This window comes from Caretta caretta, chromosome 8, assembly GCF_965140235.1.
Source record: "Caretta caretta isolate rCarCar2 chromosome 8, rCarCar1.hap1, whole genome shotgun sequence".
Classification (NCBI taxonomy): domain Eukaryota; kingdom Metazoa; phylum Chordata; order Testudines; family Cheloniidae; genus Caretta; species Caretta caretta.
Genome location: NC_134213.1, coordinates 2608989 through 2629686, shown reverse-complemented (window position 1 = coordinate 2629686; position 20698 = coordinate 2608989). Strand labels below are relative to the sequence as shown.

Here is a 20698-nt window from a genome sequence, read left to right as displayed (position 1 = left end):
AAGGAGATTCCACCACCTCCCTAGGCAACGCATTCCAGTGTTTCACCACCCTCCTAGTGAAAAAGTTTTTCCTAATATCCAATATATATTATCAATAATATATTAATTATATTAATATATAATATTCAATATATATTATCCACATGTATATTCTCTCGATGTATAATATTTATATATACGGCCCTGATCCTGTAAACACGCACATGCTTTTAACTTTACTAATGATGCCACAGGCATATGTTGTCATAGATTCAAAGACCAGAAGGGACCACTGTGATCATCTAGTCTGTCCTCCTGTATAGCACAGGCCAGAGACCTGCCCCCAAATAATTCCTAGAGCAGAGCTTTTAGAAAAACATCCAATCTTGATTTTAAAATGGTCAGTGATGGAGAATCCACCACGACCCTTGGTAAATTGTTCCAGTGGTTAATTACCCTCCCTGTTAAAAATGTATGCCTTGTTTCCAATCCTGTTTGCAGGATTTGGGTCATATATATTTTTTGTTCCCTGACAGAAAACTAACTCTTATGCTCCGATTTCCATGCAAAGACTCATGATGCTGAATACTTTCTGCTACTCTTCTCCAAGTTCTGGATGAAACACTTAACTCATGTACTAAAATGTACACAGAAAGCAAACGCTACAAGGAGGCAAATTAAATCCACACAAATTCATTTACAAAAACGAATGAATATTCATGGTACTCAAAATACCCTTTTCTCCCAGCTCTAAGCAGTACAAACATCTGGGAATGAATGTCCAAAAAGAAAGATACAAGGGGGAGGTCATCACCCTACCTTCTCTGGGGCCTTAAGTGTCACTTAAGAAATGTTCTTACGTCTGTCCCTGATTTCACAGAATCATAGGCATGTCGGGCTGGAAGGGGCCTCGAGAAGTCATCAAGTCCAGCCCCCTGCGCTGAGGCAGAACCAAGTAAACCTAGAGCCTCCCTGACAGACATTTGTCCAGCCTGTTCCTAAAAACCTCCTTTCTCAGCCACACCTTGGAGTTGAGTGGATTTTATGCCCCCCTCTGATAAACACAACAATAGCCATTATAGATTTTGAACCAAAACAATGGTGAAGGAAGAATCAAACTTAAGGTAAACAGGAAAGGCATGTTGTATTCTCTCTGTCCTTCTAAATAAATGGCATGAACCGCTCAAAGCAAAGCATAAGGGAACTAAAACTACACCAAAAGCACATAACTGCAGATGCAACATTATTGTTATCCTACGACCATGTCTATTTTAAAACTTTTTTTAGGAACCATTCTGTAGTTAGACTCCTAACTGCTGATGCATGACATGCTGCTTCTGAAACTCCCAGAGAAACTTCCAACTTTTTATACTGATGGCACTAGCCAGAAATCCTTTTTTCTCCAAGTTCATGAAAACAACAATCATAAAAATTAGGGTTTCATTACAAATTTGTATTTTCTGCAAGAATTAATGGCAATTTTTTTCAGCAGAATCTGCTTTTGATCTCTGAAATGCAAGTCTTTTGTTTTTTTGCCAGAGCAAAAACTGGTTCTTTTATTTTTTAAATTAAAGCAACTCTGACACCAGGTGTGAGATGAAATTTGGGACAAAAAAACCCTGCCTACACTTAAAAGTAAATGGTGATAGTTACATGTGTTTCAAGAAAATCCTGGGAACTGCCAGGAAGTTAAAATCTCTGAGGTATGTCGGGTAGCCACTGATGCATGCCGAGTATGCATGCCGTTATTTCCAGGTATGGTGTGGGCCTGACCCCACTGGAGTGACCATGCTCCTGTTGGTGCGACCACACATGCACAGTGCATGAGATCACACTGACAAGGGCTGGGCAGCGTACTCTTCAGAATAGCACCCCCATCCACCATTGGACAAAACCACAGCTGGACGGGGGCACAAACCTTGGAAAAGCAGGACTGTCTGGCTTAAAACCTGATGAATGGCCTGTGTACAGGCATGGACCATCTCTTTGTGATATATTTGTACTGCACCTAGCACAATGGACTCCTAGGGAGTGATGGATTACAAGAAGATGATGAGTTTCACACTGCTGCAAATAGTCCCAGTAATTAAGAGACACTCGGGGCGGTGGAACAATTTTTATAGTGAGGGTGCCGAAAGCCTTTGAACAAAACTATATATGATGGAAGCCATGCACTCGGTTCCTATTATTACTTCAAGCCAGGGGGTACTGCTGCATTCCTAGAAGCCCTAGACTCAGCGACTCTGCAGGCTTAGCTTTGCAAATTTCCCAAACAGTTCAAATGGAGAGCTTTGTAACTGCCTACAATTTTAACAAACATGTATTTTTGACAGATGCCTGTTAAAATGTTTTAATTTTAATGTGCATTTTATGTTCCATAGGGACCTAAAAAGAAAAAGTTTGTGTGTGTGTGTGTGTGTGTGTGTGTAAACATTAACCCCCTGTCTGCTGGGAGCTGGGGTTTCCTGATGTTAACCACCAATGCTGATACCAGGTGCAAATGCGCTAGCAGTTCAAGTCAGCAACTCCTAATGCAAAGAGGTTAACCACAATTTATGCTAACAGGAAAAAGGTGAAAGATTACGTTTGGGAGGGAAAGGAGAGGAGGGAGAGCAAAGCAGAAAGGCGTGTATTGTCATGGTGCTTTTCTAGGCTGCTCTGTGGCTATTTGTGCTGAAATTCACTGCAAGGCAAAGTATCTGCATTGCTAATGCCCTGCCTTGTTGAAAAAAGGATCTGCATACGTTTCAAGACATAGTTAAGTGGTGATGGCCTCATAACCCTGAATTTCACTGCAGAATGTATGATGGAACTGTGACCACACATCAGTGCATGCTGCTGAGTGCTGCTACACAAGTGGTATATTTCAGTAGAGGATGAAGTAACTTCTTTGTAGTTTGTATTTCATTTGGGTGAAAGGTGCCAAGGACTTTTAAAAAATTAGTCTTGGGTTTTCTTTTTTAGCTTCTTGTTGGTGGAAAAAGAAGGCTAGAGATAGATTGTATTTTTCAGCTTGTTTCTGGAATATCAGGTTTTGCTGGAGAACCATTGGGAAGTCTCAGGGATGTTCATTCGGAGCACTAACATTGGGAGAGTTAAATCTTTAACAAAAGCTTCTTTTCTCCCAAATAGAAAAGTAGTACTTGTGGCTCCTTAGAGACTAACCAATTTATTTGAGCATAAGCTTTCGTGAGCTACAGCTCACTTCATCATCCGATGAAGTGAGCTGTAGCTCACGAAAGCTTATGCTCAAATATCCGATGAAGTGAGCTGTAGCTCACGAAAGCTTATGCTCAAATAAATTGGTTAGTCTCTAAGGTGCCACAAGTACTCCTTCTCTTTTTGCAAATACAGACTAACACGGCTGTTACTCTGAAACTTTTCTCCCAAATGTTCGCTAAGTATTAAAGTTAAATAGGCATAAAGAATAACAAACAAAACCCAGTTTGTTTGGCTAAAATTCCCTTCCCCTCTCAGTGGCTCAGTGTTCACTTTCTTGGCCCATGCAATGTCATCAACATACAGTGTAATCACAGTGTCTTCAACATACAGAGTAATCACAGTGTCTTCCAGCCTAGACAGGATGTGAGAATTTCTAATAGAAAAAACATGCCGAAAAAAAAATCTTTTTGTGGAAAACAAAACAATTTTTCAGTCCTCTTTACACATCCTTTATGTTGAAAGATGTAATATAAATAGTGGATGTATAGAAAAACATAAGATATTTTGCTATCAGGGTGCACTTATCACTAACATAAATGGGTGTGATGCATTCCCATATCAAAGAGAGAGTAGTCCCACAGTACTGAGATCTGCAGGTAGCTGGTTCTCTGGGTGCACTGGGGATTCCCAGGACCAGAGGTGCCTTCCGATGTACTGCTTGCTTCTCTCCACGGGGATTCTTACGAGGTAGGAGCAGGGGCAACAAAGACAGGAGTGGTATAGAAATGAGGTCATGGATGGGAAACGTCAGAATGGGAGTCCCAGGACTGGGCTGGGGAAGAAGAGCATGAGCCACTGAGATGAAACACAGTGCAGCCAAAAACAATGTGGGCATGGGCTAAACTGTGTTTCTGCCAAGGCAGTGCACAGGCATGTCGTCTTCTGAGGGACAGCAGAAGTGTGGTGAGCAGCAGACCTTGCTGCTACGTTAGGTCCCAGGTCAACAAAGCACTTCAGCTTTGTATTGTGCTTAAATCCCATAGACTTGCTGGGGTAAAGAGGAGAGGGGGCCCTTGCTCCCTTCTCCCCTCTTCTCCCTCCCCCAGGATTACACATGCAGCAGCCTGCACAAGTCAGCAGTTCCCTTGCATCCCTCACTGCTTGCAGCCAAACCTTGTTTGCTGGGGTCGGTTGGGAGGGGGGGAAGCAGCTCCCTGACCCTCTCCCCCCCAGGCAGGTTTAGGCCTAATTCGGCCCTTCGTATTTATTTGACGTTCTTTAGAAGCCAAACTACAACAGAGGAAACACTCAGAAATCAAAGTGGATTCCACAAAAAAACACTAGCCAAAGGGTTCTGGTCACTTTCCAATGGAAGAATTAAATCTAATTGCATTTTACAACCTTCTCTCAGGTAGGAGTCAGGGCTGGAAACACAAGATCCAGAGATAGCCTACCCCTGTGGTCTGGGTTTGCATCCTCAAACTGTCCCTCTGTTTGGAAAGCAACACCCGTGTCAGGTGACATCAGCCCAGCTTCCCTGATTGGTTGAACTACAAATGAGCTCACTTTGGGATCCCCTCCGAGGTGCACTTTTGTTCCACAGCTCTCACTTGATCAGATTGCAAGGCTCTCTTGTTGTGTCTCCAGCTTCAGGAGACCATGTCCTGCTTAACCGGTCTCTTATAGCCTCAGGCCAGAAATAATAAAATATTCAGCTCCCACTTCCTTTAAAGCAGGCCCCGCTCTTGGCTCCACCAGCATCTCAGAGAGGGAGAAGGAGAGGGAGAGACACCCCCCATTTGTCAGGTGCCCAAGCAACAGAGGAGGGGAGTTGGACACGAGCCCTAGCTACAGTGTCTGGCTCTTCAGTTCAAACTCTTGAGACTCATGCTTTCAGGTCTGCAGGTCCCCAGTACAATCTCAGTTGTGGGCCAAGGGGGCAGCCATCACATGTACAGAAACACACACCGTAGATAGACAGATAGAGAGAATATAATACAGGCAAGAGTTAAACCAGAGCAGGTCATCCATGTGGATTGAAAACATTTTATTACACAAAGAATAAATGTTCTGTTCCGCCTGCTGGAGGTCACGCAAATTCCTCAGCATGTGCACAGCCTGGATTCAAACTCGCAGACACCAATCTATCCGTGCACACGCACACACACACTCTTGACAATCTGGCCCACAGTTTACGAGACTCACTTTGCCACGCACAAAGCAGGGGTGAAACCGAGCAACCCTTTCACAGTGCACAGCAACGTTACACATCAGTCTAGCACAGGGACTGAAGAATGCTGAGTCCGACTGAAATTGTAGAGGGAATTAGGTAGGCAGAATCTATGTACCCAGACTAGAAGGTGTCAGAATTCCAGGGGTAAGATCTCTACTCTTATAAAGAGTGCTGTGAAATATTTAAATTACCCCAAGTTGTCTTGGTTTTTTTGCCTCATCAGAAAGATAGCACCTTCTTTATACAGTGTACACATGGTGTTTGTAGACCCAAACATTAAGAAACCAGTCAGTGAAATCCTGTAGAAATCCGGAAATACCTTTAAAATAATGCAGGTATTTTATTATGCACCTCAGGTCCTTGTTTGATTGACCAAATTTGTAGAGTAATCTAAGCAGTAACCAAGTAACAACAGAATAGAAAAGATTAATAATTTCAATCTGATGTGAGAGAGTTTGGAAGCAAAGGATGAAAATGGAAGGTTTTCTTTTGGGATAAAGGAAGGAATTTACAATACATATGCTGTGAACCCAGTGGGTTAACTTATCATGGAGTAACTATAAAACTCGAAAAGCACAAAGGGGTTTATTGGCTTTGAAGGTCAGATAACTAACTACCTTATATCATATTAAACAGGTTAGGGCTCCAACAGTGGATAGGGTGGCATGAGTATTGTGGGAATACTTATAAAGTCTAGTTCATACCTTTATCGTTAATAGCTTTCTAATCCTTTACACAAATTTATCGTTTAGAAATGGCAACACATCTTAGATTAAAGGCATGTGACAAATAGTTCATGTCCTTTAATAATCAAATCACATAGCTTAGATTGAGGCTTATCAGGCTTTTCCCCACTCCACGGAGTTTCATAGGTAGAAAACACTTTATATCCCTATTACATGAATGATGAATGGGACCATTGGTTATGGGTTGTTATTTGCTTGGCTGTAGTCAATATGTTTTCTTTGGACAGGGATTTCAGTGATTTATTTCTCTTCTGGCCTTATCACTTATTAACTCAGGGCAGACAGAAAAAAGCCAAGGTTGTGAATAAGGCCTAGTACCTATTTAGACTTGTAATATCGGAGAAAATATTCTTTTTAATGATCGGGCTCCCCTTTGCTGCATAGACCCTGACTGCACTCCCCTTTAACTAGAAAATAAAAGACATAATTCTTGGAAAGTATGTACATAATAATATGTTTCCTTCACAGCCAGCTTTATTCTGACCATAGCTGTAATCACTTTCACTCTACAGATGTCTTACAGGTACCATGCATACTTTCAATGATTGTATTTTTTGTAGTGCATTATAATGCTGACAGGGTTTAACAAATGCCAGAGGTACTAGGTGTCAGTGATCATATTAGCATACAACAGGGATTCTCCAGGTTACCTCCTCACTATCTAAACACCCCTTTCCCTGTGATCCAACCTTTCTACCTGTCCTGAATTTCTGAAGCCCAAACTCCTTCCCATAACATGTCAGAACTACTGTAGAAGTCCTAAGAAACCTAAAATAACAAACCAAATAATAAATGCTGGAATTATTTTATAGGGAGGCAGGTGTTCCCTGAACATTTCAAAAGCTTGTGTTATCCAGTAGGCTTGGTATATCAAGCAGGTGGGGCATCTACCCTGACTAGGGCAGGAAGGGTTTCCTGGAGGATAAGACACTGACCTAAAAATTCAAGTGAGCTTAATTCAATTCCTAGCTCAGTCACGGGCTTCCCATGTGACCTCGGGCAAGTCATATACTCTACCCTGTTCTTCAGTTCATGTGGGAAAATAGTTGGTTACCAGGCAAGATTGTAGTGGGAATAAAATTCATTAAGGATTGTGAGTTGCTTTTCTATTTGGGCAAGGAAGGCCACATAAGTAGATAGGCCTTATTTACTGCACACATCATTTTATATTGGATATGGGGAAAGAAATCAGTTATGGTAGACTGGACCACTGCCTGAGAAACTCCAGCAGACACAGCAGACAGTAACCACTGAATTAGTACTGTCTATCCATAATTAAATGTTCTCTAAATAAATAATGGAGTCATAGACCCAGATCCTCAAATAAGCTCTGCCTATCCAGCACTTACTGCAGAATCAGAGTCTTCCTACAATCTCATGGCGAGGTATTCTTATTATGCAAATTAACAATTTGCATAATGAGCTGATGGGGCAAATCAGTTAAATATATAATTAGGCAATTTTTAAAACATGTGTTAATAAGGGGTTTCAATTTCTTTTTATAAACATTGAAAGCAAATAAAATTCAGCAATAAAGAGATATTTTGCATGGATTTCATTTTCCATTTCCTGATATCACTATAGCTGGGGAATATGGTCCACCCTCAGCAGAATCTCTGTGAGATCAACAGCGGTATAATGGTCTTATACATGGAAATCTGGACACGACTAGTCTTGTCTTCGCTTTCTGCATAACAGCATGAGCATCAGCTCTTGTTTTTAGCCTTAAGCCTGCATTCCTTTGCATTTGTGGGTTTAGTTTAGTTCCTCCGTAGCAGTTAGTACACCTGACTATTTAACACAGGACCATTTGCTGCTCTTTTCTTCTATCACCCCGATCACTATTCACTTGTCAAACACAGCTAAAGTTTGGTGTTAAAAAACAAACGGCATTTATGTGTTCACTACGAGATCTCCCATCCAGTCACTTTTCAGGAAAGGAGAGGTGTTTTACATTTCATTTCAGAGCAACAAACGTCCTATTTGGGGGTGTGTGTGAAGAATTCAATGAATACATCAGAGTGAAATTCCCGACTGCACTGACGATGCTGGCCTTTTTATTATTTTTCTTGTTCAGTTGGCGATGGCCTTCTCTCCTCATTCATACTAATCAGCTCTTTAAGTGCTCATGATTTAATAATAAACACACATGAATGAGGCAAACTAATAAGGTTGTGGATTACTGACGATGAGAACAACTGCCGTTGGATTTAACGCGTTTCAGAAACTAGCCGATAAACAGCTATGGGCAAGGGGAGTTGGCATAAAGTCCCGCTCCTCCCAAAGGGATCAAGGCAAAGGCTCCAGTGGGGCCACAAGAGCATCCTGATAGCCAGCCTGTCTCTTAGTACCATTTATTTTTAAGGTTTCAGAGGAACAGCCGTGTTAGTCTGTATTTGCAAAAAGAAAAGGAGTACTTGTGGCACCTTAGAGACTAACCAATTTATTTGAGCATGAGCTTTCGTGAGCTACAGCTCACTTCATCACATACATCTGATGAAGTGAGCTGTAGCTCACGAAAGCTCATGCTCAAATAAATTGGTTAGTCTCTAAGGTGCCACAAGTACTCCATTTATTTTTAAGTCAACAAACTCCAGAACCCTTTTTTCTGAAAGCTGCCTGCTTCATTGATTATGTATCTTTTGAGTATGACACAGTCATTGGATCCTCCTGGAGAGCAGCAAAGTTTTCTTGCAAAGGTCTCCATGAAGTCTACCAGGCTCGAAAGTTCAGAAGCTTTGGAAGGGGGGGGGGGGTGTGGTCTCTGCTCCCCCACTCCAAATCTTCACATACCCGTGAAACGTCTGAAATCTACACTTCTAAAGCTACGGGCCAAGTTTTTTTTTAAATTACCAGTGATTTTAGGGGGTCTCAATTTGAAAGGTGCCTGACATCCGAACCTGAAAGGGGCCTGATTTATAAAAGGTGGCTACCCCTGCACATTCAGAAAAATCAGAACTTGCAAAATGTCTTGAGCTAGACACCCCACAACTGTGGCACCCAAAAATCAAGCCACTTTGGAAAATTCCAGCCATAGCTCACAGATCATCCATGGGTGGTGATGCTGCTTCTGGTTGCTTGTACTGATTTCAGAACCAAGCAATGGGCAAAGGGGAAAATCGAATAAGGATCTTTCTCCTACGGAGCAGTCAGTTGAATGGAAAGCTGCCTCAACAGAAGTGTCACATCACAACCACACAGCGAGCTCCCCCGCACCTCTGAGCACACCTTGACATTCGTAATGTTGTCACTTACATAGCCCTGATCATGCAAAGATCGCAAAGAGCTTTACCAGTCAAGAGTCAACCCTCCGCTAATGTTTGGCTATACCAATTTTACAGAGAGAGGGGAGAGGAGGCAAGGAAAGGTTACATTTCTCAACCGAAAGCACACAGCCTGTCAGGGTATGTCATCACCGCAAAGTTAAGTCAGGCGATTGGCACCTAGTACTGAACGCCTACATTAGCCTAGCCTGGGTGTCAGGGGCCACACTGCAAAATCATGCCCGTGCTACTGTCTCTTCGCTGATGCTGTACTCACCCGTGTCTCTCGCTAGGACTTCGGAGGGCATAGCCGGCGGTTCTTCGCGCCGCAGTAAGCGGAGCTGTTCCAGGGCTTTCCCCCCGCGAATTGTGGGAGTACTTGTCTGTCCTTGTGGGCGCACGGGGAGAAGCGCGGGAAGGCATTGGATGACAAGAACGGGGACGGTTTACCCTGCATCCTCACTGCAGGTTTTAAAGCACCCCCAGCAGGCTTGGTCACCTGGCAACCCAATGAATTGGGCTGGGCCCAATAAACCCTCAGTAAGCGACCATGTTCCGTGACTGGACGGAAGGGCCAACAGATCACCGTGTAAACCTGGTAGCAACAGCAGCACCTTGGCTGCTCAACAAGTTCTGCACCAGCCCTTGCTCCAACCCGCACCTACGCCTGCACCAGCCCTAGTCCCTGCCTTCCTCTCAGCTCCTGGCTCCAATCATTGGCTTCTCCCCTGACCGCACCTCTGGTTCTGCCCTCTGATTCTGCTCTGACCAACAGGCCAGGCGCCTGTTCTGACCACTAGGTTGCACAGCCTCCCCTATGTGTGACGCCACCAAACTCAGATGAGAGAGTTTGTATTTGGAGGGGAGGGAAGTTAAGGACAACAGTAAGAACTCAGGTTAACTCTGCAGTCTAGACAGACGCTCTTGACAAAGCCACAAACAGAACCCCAAGACTCCTGATTCTCAGTCCTTTGCTCTAGCAGATCATTTGAGAACAAAAGCTGCAAAACTGAAATAACTGAGCAGTCGGTAGGAGACAGTTACCTTGTCCGTAACTGGTGTTCTTCGAGATGTGTTGCTCATGTCCATCCCATATTAGGTGTGTGCGCCCGCCACGTGCACAGGTGCTGGAAGTTTTTCCCTCAGCAGTATCTGTAGGGGACCGGCTCTGGTGCCCCTTGGAATGGTGCCTGCATGGCACAGTATAAGGGGCACCGCTGGCTCCCCCCACCCTCAGTTCCTTCTTGCCGGAAACGTTGACAGTGGGGAAGGAGGGCGGGTTGTGGAATGGACATGAGCAACACATCTCGAAGAACACTAGTTACGGCCTGCACTTCTTCGAGTGCTTGCTCACGTCCATGCCACGTTAGGTGATTCCCAAGCAGTACTCCTGGAGGTGGGTAGGAGTTCACGGACGTGTAGATGGCAACACAGCTCTGCCGAACCCAGCATTGTCCCTGGCCTGCCGAGTGATGGCATAACGAGCGGTAAACGTGTGGCCCGAGGATCACGTTGCGGCTCTACAGATGTCCTGGATAGGGATGTGCACCAGGAAGGCTGCCGAAGATGCACCCTCAAAATGACCATTTGGCCCCCTGCTTATTACGGGTCAAGCCCAACTGGGCAGAGGGTGGAGGCGTGTGGCTTGGACGGCACTTTTAACCCTTGGCTTGTTAATGGGGCTGGTCCTGCCAAGGCTGACTCCCCTGGCCCTGAGGCTGCTGTGGTTTGAACTGCTCATGCGCCAGGTCTGGGATGTAGAGATCCAGGGTTTTCAGGGTGGTGTGGGAGTCCTTGAGGCCAGGCAACTTGCTGTCTGTTTGCTCAGCAAATAGGGCCCCGCCATCAAAGGGCAGGTCCTGCAATGACTGCTGGGCCTCGGTGGACAACCCAGCCAACAGACTCGCCGTGTGGAGATAGCGGAAGCCATGGTGTGGGCAGCAGCATCAGCAGCCTCTGACGCTGCCTTGAGGGCTGCCCTGGCCACGGTCATGCCCTCAACGGGGATCACCCAGAACTCCTTGGAAGCCTCAGGGAGTGACCCTTCGAACTTGGCCATGGCTTGCCACATATTGAAATCATATTGGCCAAGGAGGGCTTGGTGGTTGGCCACTCTCAGCTGAAGGCTGGAAGACCAATAAATCTTATGTCCAAAGAGATCCAGCCTCCTTGAGCCTTTATTTCTGGGGGTGGCCCCGGGTTGTCTTTGCCTCTCCTTAACCACCTCAACCACAAGGGAATTGGGGGCAGGGTGGGAGTATAAGTACTTGTGCCCTTTGGTTGGCACAAAGTACTTGTGTTCAGCCCTTTTAGAGAGAGGGGCCAGGGAAGAGGGAGTCTGCGACAGGGCATTAGTGATCTTAGAAACACCTTCATGAAGGGGTATGGCCATCCTGGCAGAAGCAGAGGACATCAAACAGAGAGCCCGAGGGCTCCTCCAATTCCTCTGCCTGAAGCCCCAGGTTAGAAGCGACCCGCTTCAAAAGTTCCTGGTGCGCTTTGGCATCATCCTGAGGAACTGGGTGAGGGGCCCCGGTGATAGCTTCATCTGGCGACGATGAGGATGATGCCAGTGCCGTGGGAACCTCCACGTACATGGGTGAGTCCAGCAGCTTGCTCCCATGGGTCCTCCTGGACCTGCAGGGTCTTACCCCCTGAAGCCTCCAGCACCGGAGGGGGACGGGATACTGAGGCTGCGGCCTCTCCGAGGCTCCCGATGCCGATCAGGCAGGCTGGGAAGCTTGGGTGAACCCCCAGGAGTTCTATGAGTACCATGGGGGGAGGGATAGCTCAGTGGTTTGAGCATTGGCCTGCTAAACCCAGGGTTGTGAGTTCAATCCTTGAGGGGGCCATTTAGGGATCTGGGGCAAAAATTGGGGATTGGTCCTGCTTTGAGCAGGAGGTTGGACTAGATGACCTCCTGAGGTCCCTTCCAACCCTGATATTCTATGATTCTATGGCATCAGCCACTGTGCTTGGGGCCAAAGGGCAGGTTTCAGTGCTGATAATGTAGTCAGCACTGTTGGGACCGGGGCTTGTCCGGCAGTCAGGGAACCTCGCTCCGAGCCGGAGCTATCACCAGAGCAGTCAGTACAGGGCGACCAGGATTGGGCTGAGCGGTGGCTCTTGTCCAACCGGTGCCAGTCGCTGTGTCCCAAAGCCGACCTGTCTGAGCGAGACTATCTTGGTTTGGCTCTTCGGGAATGACAGCGTTCAGGCGTTGAGTCGGATACTCAGTGATCCATGCCTCACAGTACTCAACCAGTACTGGGACATCAAATGAGACCAGGAGCTACAATGGGCCGGTTGCTGGGAGGATTGTCCTGAGTAGGGCGACCTCCTTCTTGGAGACAGGCGATGACGGCCCAGCAATCACCAGTCTCTGGTGTCCAATCGGTCCCAAGATCGGTACTCGGCCCGTGGAGACGGTCGGGGTGAGTCCTGGAGTTCCTGCCAGGTGGCGGGTGCCTCAGAGGGTCTGTGCAATCTACCGGCGAGGTATGCATCGAGTACCTTAATCAGTGCCTCCGGTGTGGGGACCAAAGAGGGCTCCGCTGAGCTGCCTCTCCAGTCCTGAGGCGTGAGGGCTTCGGACAGGTGAACGCTGGCGAGACGTCCCTCTCGATGGGGATTGGTACCACTGAGGCGGGGCCACACGCATAGGTTCCAACGCGGATTTTCCCCGAGTATGGGTGGCACTGGGAGCGTCAGGATCTCCAAGCTGCTCAAAGAGTTTCAGGCTTCGATGGCACCTGAATCTGGACAGGGCCTGCACCGCTATCTGGGGTCACAGGCAGTGATGAGCTGCCAAAATCTTAACAACCGGTTCCCTATAAAAAGTTCTGATGTAAGGGATGTGCCCCAGAATGTATTTTTTGTACCAGTAGGGTTACTATACGTCCGTATTTTCCTGGGAGGACGGCAATTTAAGAACCGAAAAGCCTGACCTGTCCAGGAAAATACAGATGTATGTTAACCCTGCCTAAAGTTCTTTTTTAAAAAGATGGGCCTGAGGTAGAAACGAGCTCCGTTTCACATGTGTGGGTCCCCGCCACTCCCTGGGGGTATGCTAGGGTGACCAGATGTCCCAATTTTATAGGGACAGTCCCAATTTTGGGGTCTTTTTCTTATATAGGCTCCTATTACCCCCCATCCCCTGTCCCGATTTTTCACTCTTGCTGTCTGGTCACCCTAGGGTGTGCACATGTGTGCGTCCCAGCTGCTCCCTGCCTCCCTCATTAAAGCAGATGTGCAGGGTTAATGCCCTGGGAACTGCAGGGCACCAGTGGACGTGGGGCCAGCTGCAGACAGGGGCACAGGGTAGGGCTAGCTGGAGGCAGGGGGTGTGGGGCTGGCTGCAGGCAGGGCAGGGAGGGCGGGGTTGGCTGGAGTCAAGGGGGTGTGGGGCTGGCTGGAGGCAGGGCAGGGGCTGACTTGAGGTAGGGGCTGGCTGCAGGCAGGGCAGGGGGATGCGGGGCTGGCTGGCTTCGGGCAGGGCTGCAGGGGGGGTGCGGCAGGGGTTGGCTGGAGATGGGGGGTGTGGGGCTGGCTAGCTTTGGGCAGGGGGGTGCGGCAGGGGCTGGCTGAGGGCAGGGGGTGCAGGGGTGGCTGGAGATAGGGGCTGGCTGTGGGCAGGAGATGCGGGGGTGGCTGGAGACAGGGGCTGGCTGCGGGCAGGGCAGGGGGTGGCTGGAGACAGGGGCTGGCTGCGGGCAGGGCAGGGAGTATGGGGGCAGCTGATGAGGGCAGGGCAGGGGGTGCGAGGTGGCTGGAGACAGGGGTTGGCTTCAGGCAGGGCAGGGGGTGCGGCAGGGGCTGGCAGGGGGTGCGGCAGGGGCTGGCTGCGGGCAGGGCAGGGGGTGCAGGAGTGGCTGGAGACAGGGCAGGGGGTGCGTGCCTCAGGAGTTGGCTGGATACAGGGCATGGGGTGTGTGGCTGGCTGCGGGCAGGGCAGGGGGTGCAGCAGGGGCTTGTGTGGGCAGGGCAGGGGGTGCAGGGGTGGCTGGAGACAGGGCAGGGGTGCGGCAGGGGCTGGTGTGGGCAGGGCAGGGGGTGCGGCGGGGCTGGCTGCAGGCAGGGGATGTGGGGGTGGCTGGAGATGGGTTGGCTGGAGACAGGGGCTGGTGCGGGCAGGGCACGGGGCATGGCAGGGGCTGGCTGCGGGCAGGGAGTGCGGGGGTGGCTGGAGATAGGGGCTGGCTGTGGGCAGGGGGTGGGGGTGGCTGGATACGGGCTGGCAGCGGGCAGGGCAGGGGGTGTGGGGGCAGCTGATGAGGGTAGGGCAGGGGGTGCGGGGTGGCTGGAGACAGGGGTTGGCTGCGGGCAGGGGGTGAGGCAGGGGTTGGCTGCGGGCAGGGCAGGGGGTGCAGGGGGTGGCTGGAGGCAGGGGCTGGCTGGATACAGGGCAGGGGGTGCGGCAGGGGCTGGCTGCGGGCAGGGGGTGCAGGGGTGGCTGGAGGCAGGGGTCTGGCTGCAGGCAGGGGGTGCAGGGTCTGGCTGGAGGCAGGGGTCTGGCTGCAGGCAGGGGGTGCGGGGGTGGCTGGAGGCAGGGTCTGGCTGCAGGCAGGGGGTGCAGGGGGTGGCTGGAGGCAGGGGTCTGGCTGCAGGCAGGGGGTGCAGGGGTGGCTGGAGGCAGGGGTCTGGCTGCGGGCAGGGGGTGCAGGGGGTGGCTGCAGGCAGGGGTCTGGTTGCAGGCAGGGGGTGGCTGGAGGCAGGGGGTGCGGGGGTGGCTGGAGGCAGGGGTCTGGCTGCAGGCAGGGGGTGCAGTGGGTGCAGGGGGTGGCAGGGGGTGCGGGGGTGGCTGCAGGCAGGGTGGTGGATGCTCACGGTGAGCAGCCCGAGCAGCAGGACGCAGCCCAGGCCCAGCAAAGCAGCCGGGGACCCCCCAGGCAGCAGCGGGAGCCCCAGGGCCAGGGGAGCAGCCGCAGCAGCAGGGCTCGTGCCCAGGGCCAGGCATCAGCCCACGTGGCTCCCGCAGCGCAGCGCCCCCGGAGGCCGGAGGAGGAATTACGTCACTTCCCAGCGGGAGCCCATCATAGCCTCAGCGCCCCCTGCAGGGAAGCGGGTTAACCACCGGCTCTAAAACGGCTTCCAAAGGTAACAACCCGTTCACGCGAACCGGTGCGAACCAGCTCCTGCTCACCACTGGTCACAGGTGAAGCCTGGGACGGGCTGCACCACTCGACTTGAGCGGCCCAGCCCTGTCCTTTCCCTGACGGGAGGTAGGAGATCTTCCCCTCCCAAACTTTTTTTGGCTTCTTCCCGGGAGCCGTGGAGGGGAGCCAGTGCCAGCTCGTGGACGGCGCCGGGGGAGCACTGCGCGCTGAGCAGTGTGGAGTTGGACTGCTGCTCCGGTGCCGGAGTGAGTGCCGACTCCATTAGGAGCGCTCTTAGATGGGTAGCATGCTCCTTCTTCATCCTAGGTTTGAAGGACTTGCAGATACGGCACTTGTTACTTATGTGCCCTTCGCCTAAGCACCTTAGGCAGCTGGTATGTGGCTTGCTGACGGGCATACGCCATTTGCAGCTATCTCAGGGCTTAAAGCCTGGGGACCGGGGCATTCCCCGTCCCCGGCTGAGACCCGTTTGGGACTACCGAAAAGTTGAGAACTACTACTAAGGGTAACTAGGAAACTACTAATTATATATAATTATATTACAGGTTTTCAAAGTTCACAAGAACAGAAAACAAAATAACGCTGGCAGAAGCAGCAGATGTTCTAGCACCGTAACTGGTGGCAAGAAGGAACTGAGGGTGGGAGGAGCAGGCGGCTCCCCTTATACCGCACCATGCGGGTGCCACCCCAGGGGGCGCTAGAGCCAGTCCCCTACAGATACTGTTGAGGGAAAAACTTCTGGCACCGGTGCGTGTGGTGAGCACACACACCTAATATGGAATGGACATGAGCAAGCACTCGAAGAAGAATTAATTGTTATGGGCCTTCCATATGCCCTTTACTGTATGCAATGAGTGAATTTCTGCTTTCATTTACACCCTGCAATCCTAGTAAAGTCTCAGTATGTGTAAATCATAAGGATTAGTAGCACCATTCATTGAGCAATCCATCTGTGACAAGCACATTGCCTGTGATCCATACATTTTTAAAGAAAGAAAGAAAGAAAGAAAGAAAGAAAGAAAGAAAGAAAGAAAGAAAGAAAGAAAGAAAGAAAGAAAGAAAGAAAGAAAGAAAGAAATCACAGGCCCATCTGTATATCACCAATTAGTATCAATTTTCATCCTCACCCACATACTTCCTGAGTTATCTTGCAAATTACTGAGGGCTTTGGGTCCCTGATTTGATTCTGCCTGACCCTCAGTTTGCCACTTGTGAAATGGGGATAATGATACCTGCCTGACTCATAACATGCGACATGAGGCTGAATTTATTAATGTTTGCAAAGTGCATTGAAAGATCTATAGAGAGAAGGCGCTATATGAGTCGCAGAATCAGTTCCTCAATTTGTTAATTGGTCAGGATATTCCTCTGCATGGAGTGGATATAAAACATTGTTTAGAAGCTGATAGTTTATTTGTAAAACGTGTGAGCTTTTGTATTTTCTACAAATAGATTCCTAATAAACAATATCTTTCAGGGAACTTCAAACCCTGAAATCTAAGCAATAATTGCTCTTTTAAGTGTCTGCTTCTGATATGCTTTACAGATAGAACATAAAGAAGGGCATTTCCCTGTAAGCACAGTCAACATGGGTTTCATTCTTTCTAAAATAATTTTTAAAAGCTAGGATTTCTCCATATGTATGTGACCTTGATTCCTAGATGGCACATGGACTCAGAGATCAAGTTACTAAGTTGTTTGTAGTTAAAGAGGGTGGGAAGGCTAAAATTAATAGGTCACTTGGTATTTTCTTCTGAAAACTTAAGTACTTAACAGTAAGGGGAAAAAAGCAGTCTATAGCCAGGTAGCTTGAGGGGATATTTTGTTGAACACTAATTAAAAATAATTTCTTTTAAATGAGAGCTGACCACAAAATAGGGCCATAAGGTGCAGGGACATTCTCACTAGAAAGGAAGCCATGCCTGATTAATTCCTGTACTGCCCACAAACCCCCATTTCTTTTCTTTCTCCCACTTCTTTCCTTCTCTCCCCGTTTTTTGTTCTTAAGAGCAGCAAGTGATGCTGAAATGTTTCTAGCCAAAAACAGAGGCCATACTCCTCTGAGAAAACATTTGGCCTCTGTGGTTTTGTAATATGTTCCAGAACACTGAGTTCACTGAAGAACATTGCGAAAAACTCCCATCTATTGGAATGATGCTGTGGAATGTTACAGTATCAGAACTTCCAATTGGTCCATTTCCTGTAGGCCCATAATGAGTCTTGTAAAAAAATAAAATAAAAAAATAGTGCTATGTGGGAGTTAAAACAAGTTCTCATGGGAAAAATAAATGGCAAGAAATTCTAGCTTTAAAAAAACAGCTAATCTGCTAGTTTGATTGTTCTTCAAAACTTACAATGAACCAATAATCCTAATTAGAAACACTTGGCCTAGTTCTATAAAGCATCATAGCTTTTTCTATGCTTCGTTTGTACATACCATAGACCTTTTTTTCCCTACTGCTCACTAACAAAGTGCTGACTTTCTTGGGATGGCTGAGCTAATTTCGTGAACTCAGTGTGAAACCTTAGCTCAACAAAATTGTGGTAATTTTCCTTAATTTGTAAAAGTGATTGGAGTGCAAACAAAATTTTCCTCTTGGGTCAATCCTATAATTTTCAATTAACTAAAACTAATCGGCAGGCATGCACTGAACCTGCATTTTGTTTAAAGGGCTGCAAGGCATTTCTGAAGGTCAGAATGCATTAATTGTTTTTATTTTAGTTTAAGGTTTTTCTTTCTTAGAGAAGAGTTTTCCTTTTTTAAAAAGGAAGCCAGGTTTCAGTTCAAGTGTCAATAAAGGGGCACAGAAAGGAAGACTGTGTGAGGTAAAAGGTCAGTCAAAATAGAATTTATCACATTTTTATTACATCTGTACAATAAACAGAGTCTTCCACTCCATGCCTTTGAATTTCTTTGTCAGTTTTGCTTAGTTTTCCATCTCCTTCATTTATTGAATGAAAATAAAGTATTTTAAATGTTAACCTGAACATGGCACAAATAAAACAATAAAATATAAGGAAACATTCTTAAAACTTGGAACAATTTAGCATCATATCAGGCAGTTATCTGCTTTTGTACAGAAAGGCCAAAATATGCCTCTTTTCTACTGGAATGACATTATTAAAGGCAGAGGGACAAGGCGGGTGAGGGAATATCTTTTATTGAACCAACTTCTGCTGGTGAAGGAGACAAGCTTTCGAGCTACACAGAGCTATTCTTCCGGTCTGTGAAAGGTGCTCACTGTGTCACAACTAAATGCAAGGTTGGTTACCTTTCCCGGGCCTGAAGAAGAGTTCTGTGTAGCTCAAAGGCTTGTCTCTTTCACCAACAGAAGTTGTCCAATAAAAGATATGGACTCACCCACCTTGTCTCTCTAATATCCTGGAAACAACATGGTTACAACACTGCAAACAAAGATGGGAAAAGTTAAAGAAAATCAAGCTTAAGCCCTTCTTTGTGTTGTATAACGAAGACCTGAAAATTCTCTCCCAGAGAAAAATTGGGGAGATGGTTTCCTGCTGCTTTTTATTTGTTTGCATCTGCATTGCGGGCCTCATCTACTCAAGAAATAGTCTTTGATGACTGAGGAAATGATGGCATCTTGACAATCATGAGAATGAAAATTGAGAGGGAGAAGGATTTTCAGTGAAACTGTTTAAAACTCTGGGTCAGATCCTCAGCAGGTATAAACTGAAATAGCCAGTTTACACCAACTGGCAGTCTGGCCCCTTGTTTCTCTTCTGCTCTTGTTAACGTTTATTTAACTCCCATGCTTAATCAGCTTTATGTTTGTTAAAGATTCGAGCCTCCTACTCATTCTTTTAAAGTGCTAGCACTCACAATAAACCAGCTCTGAGACACCCAACTGGTGTCTGCAGCTTAGCAGGAAAGACCATACTGGAGCACTGACAGGCCTTCTTTCTCCATCATAAAGAAGCAAATGACAAGCCCAATTTTGAGAGGGTGAGGGGGAACAACAACAGATCTTTGTCGAGCACCTTTAAGTAACTCATTCTGCGTTAATGAAATCACACCAAAACTAGCCTATCCAGCTGGTACACAAAAGCCCATAGTCTGCCCTCCACCCCTACGTGCAGCTCTGATAGACGTCCTTGGTAGTGTGACCAGACAGCAAATGTGAAAAACTGGGACAGCGGGTGGGGGGTAACAGGAGCCTATATAAGAAAAAGACCCAAAAATCTAGACTGTCCCTATAAAATCGGGACATCTGGTCACCCTAGTCCTTCGGCACATATCAAGAGCAATATCTGGGTCTTAGTGTGCTTGAAATGTGTCTCATAGCCACGAGCTTTTAGAATATACCTTATATGTAATGTTCTGGGAGATAACAGGAAGGGAGAAGGGATCTATACTGGCTAAGTCTTTGCCACAACTCGGGAACACAGTTAAAGAACACGTAGCGCTGTCTACACTGTAGGTCTAGGCACCCTCAAACCACATTTAGGGACAAGCAGGGTGGAAGCTGGTCCAATGACATTATTTTTTGTAGTGCAGCTGGGTCCTATGGGATCGACACGACACATTTTTATAAAGTCAGTAGCTATTTTACCGCCTGAACTATTTTAAGGATAGTTCTTATCCACGCATGTTAAGGGTTAATAAGGTTCCTAACTGTATGGGACCTCCTGGCAGTGTCTTTAAAACCAGCTCCGCCCATCTCCCACCCAGAGACGCTGGAGGCAGGAATATCCCCAGATGCAATACAGTTCAGCACCAGTGCACCTCCGTTCTCTAACCCTGGCAACAGGAGCTGAGGCAGCATGGGGCGGCTGCCCAGACTTCCTAGAATGCAGAGACAAACACAACAGTGCAGCATTGTAGCTGTGGGCAGGCCAACATGCTTCTGCTTGGGAAATCGCTGAGGCCTGGATATGACAGATGTGCTGCTGTCCCTGCATCAGATGAGGATATCACAGGCTGCTTGCATTTAATAGAGGTCTCTCTGTAGTGTAGACAGACTCCTGGGTGGGATGCTCTACGTGCCTTTTGATGTTTTGGGCCTCGCGCTCTCCCTGTTTGTCTGTCTAGGCATGGATACAGCGCTTGCCACCATGATACCCATGTACCTGCTTGTCTCCTGAGTCTCCTCCTCCTTTCATTCCCCCTTCCGGGAGGAGACAGAGGCAAATACACTCAGCCACAACTGCAAAACTCAGCGCAGCTTTTAAGGAATGACA

General features: G+C 47.8%; 1 protein-coding gene across 9 annotated transcripts in view; it reads right to left on the bottom strand.

Moving 5' to 3' along the window:
* EBF1 (EBF transcription factor 1) overlaps nt 1-20698 on the bottom strand; it is a 330802-nt gene that overhangs the window by 64141 nt on the left and 245963 nt on the right. The gene's annotated exons all lie outside the window — the stretch shown is intronic.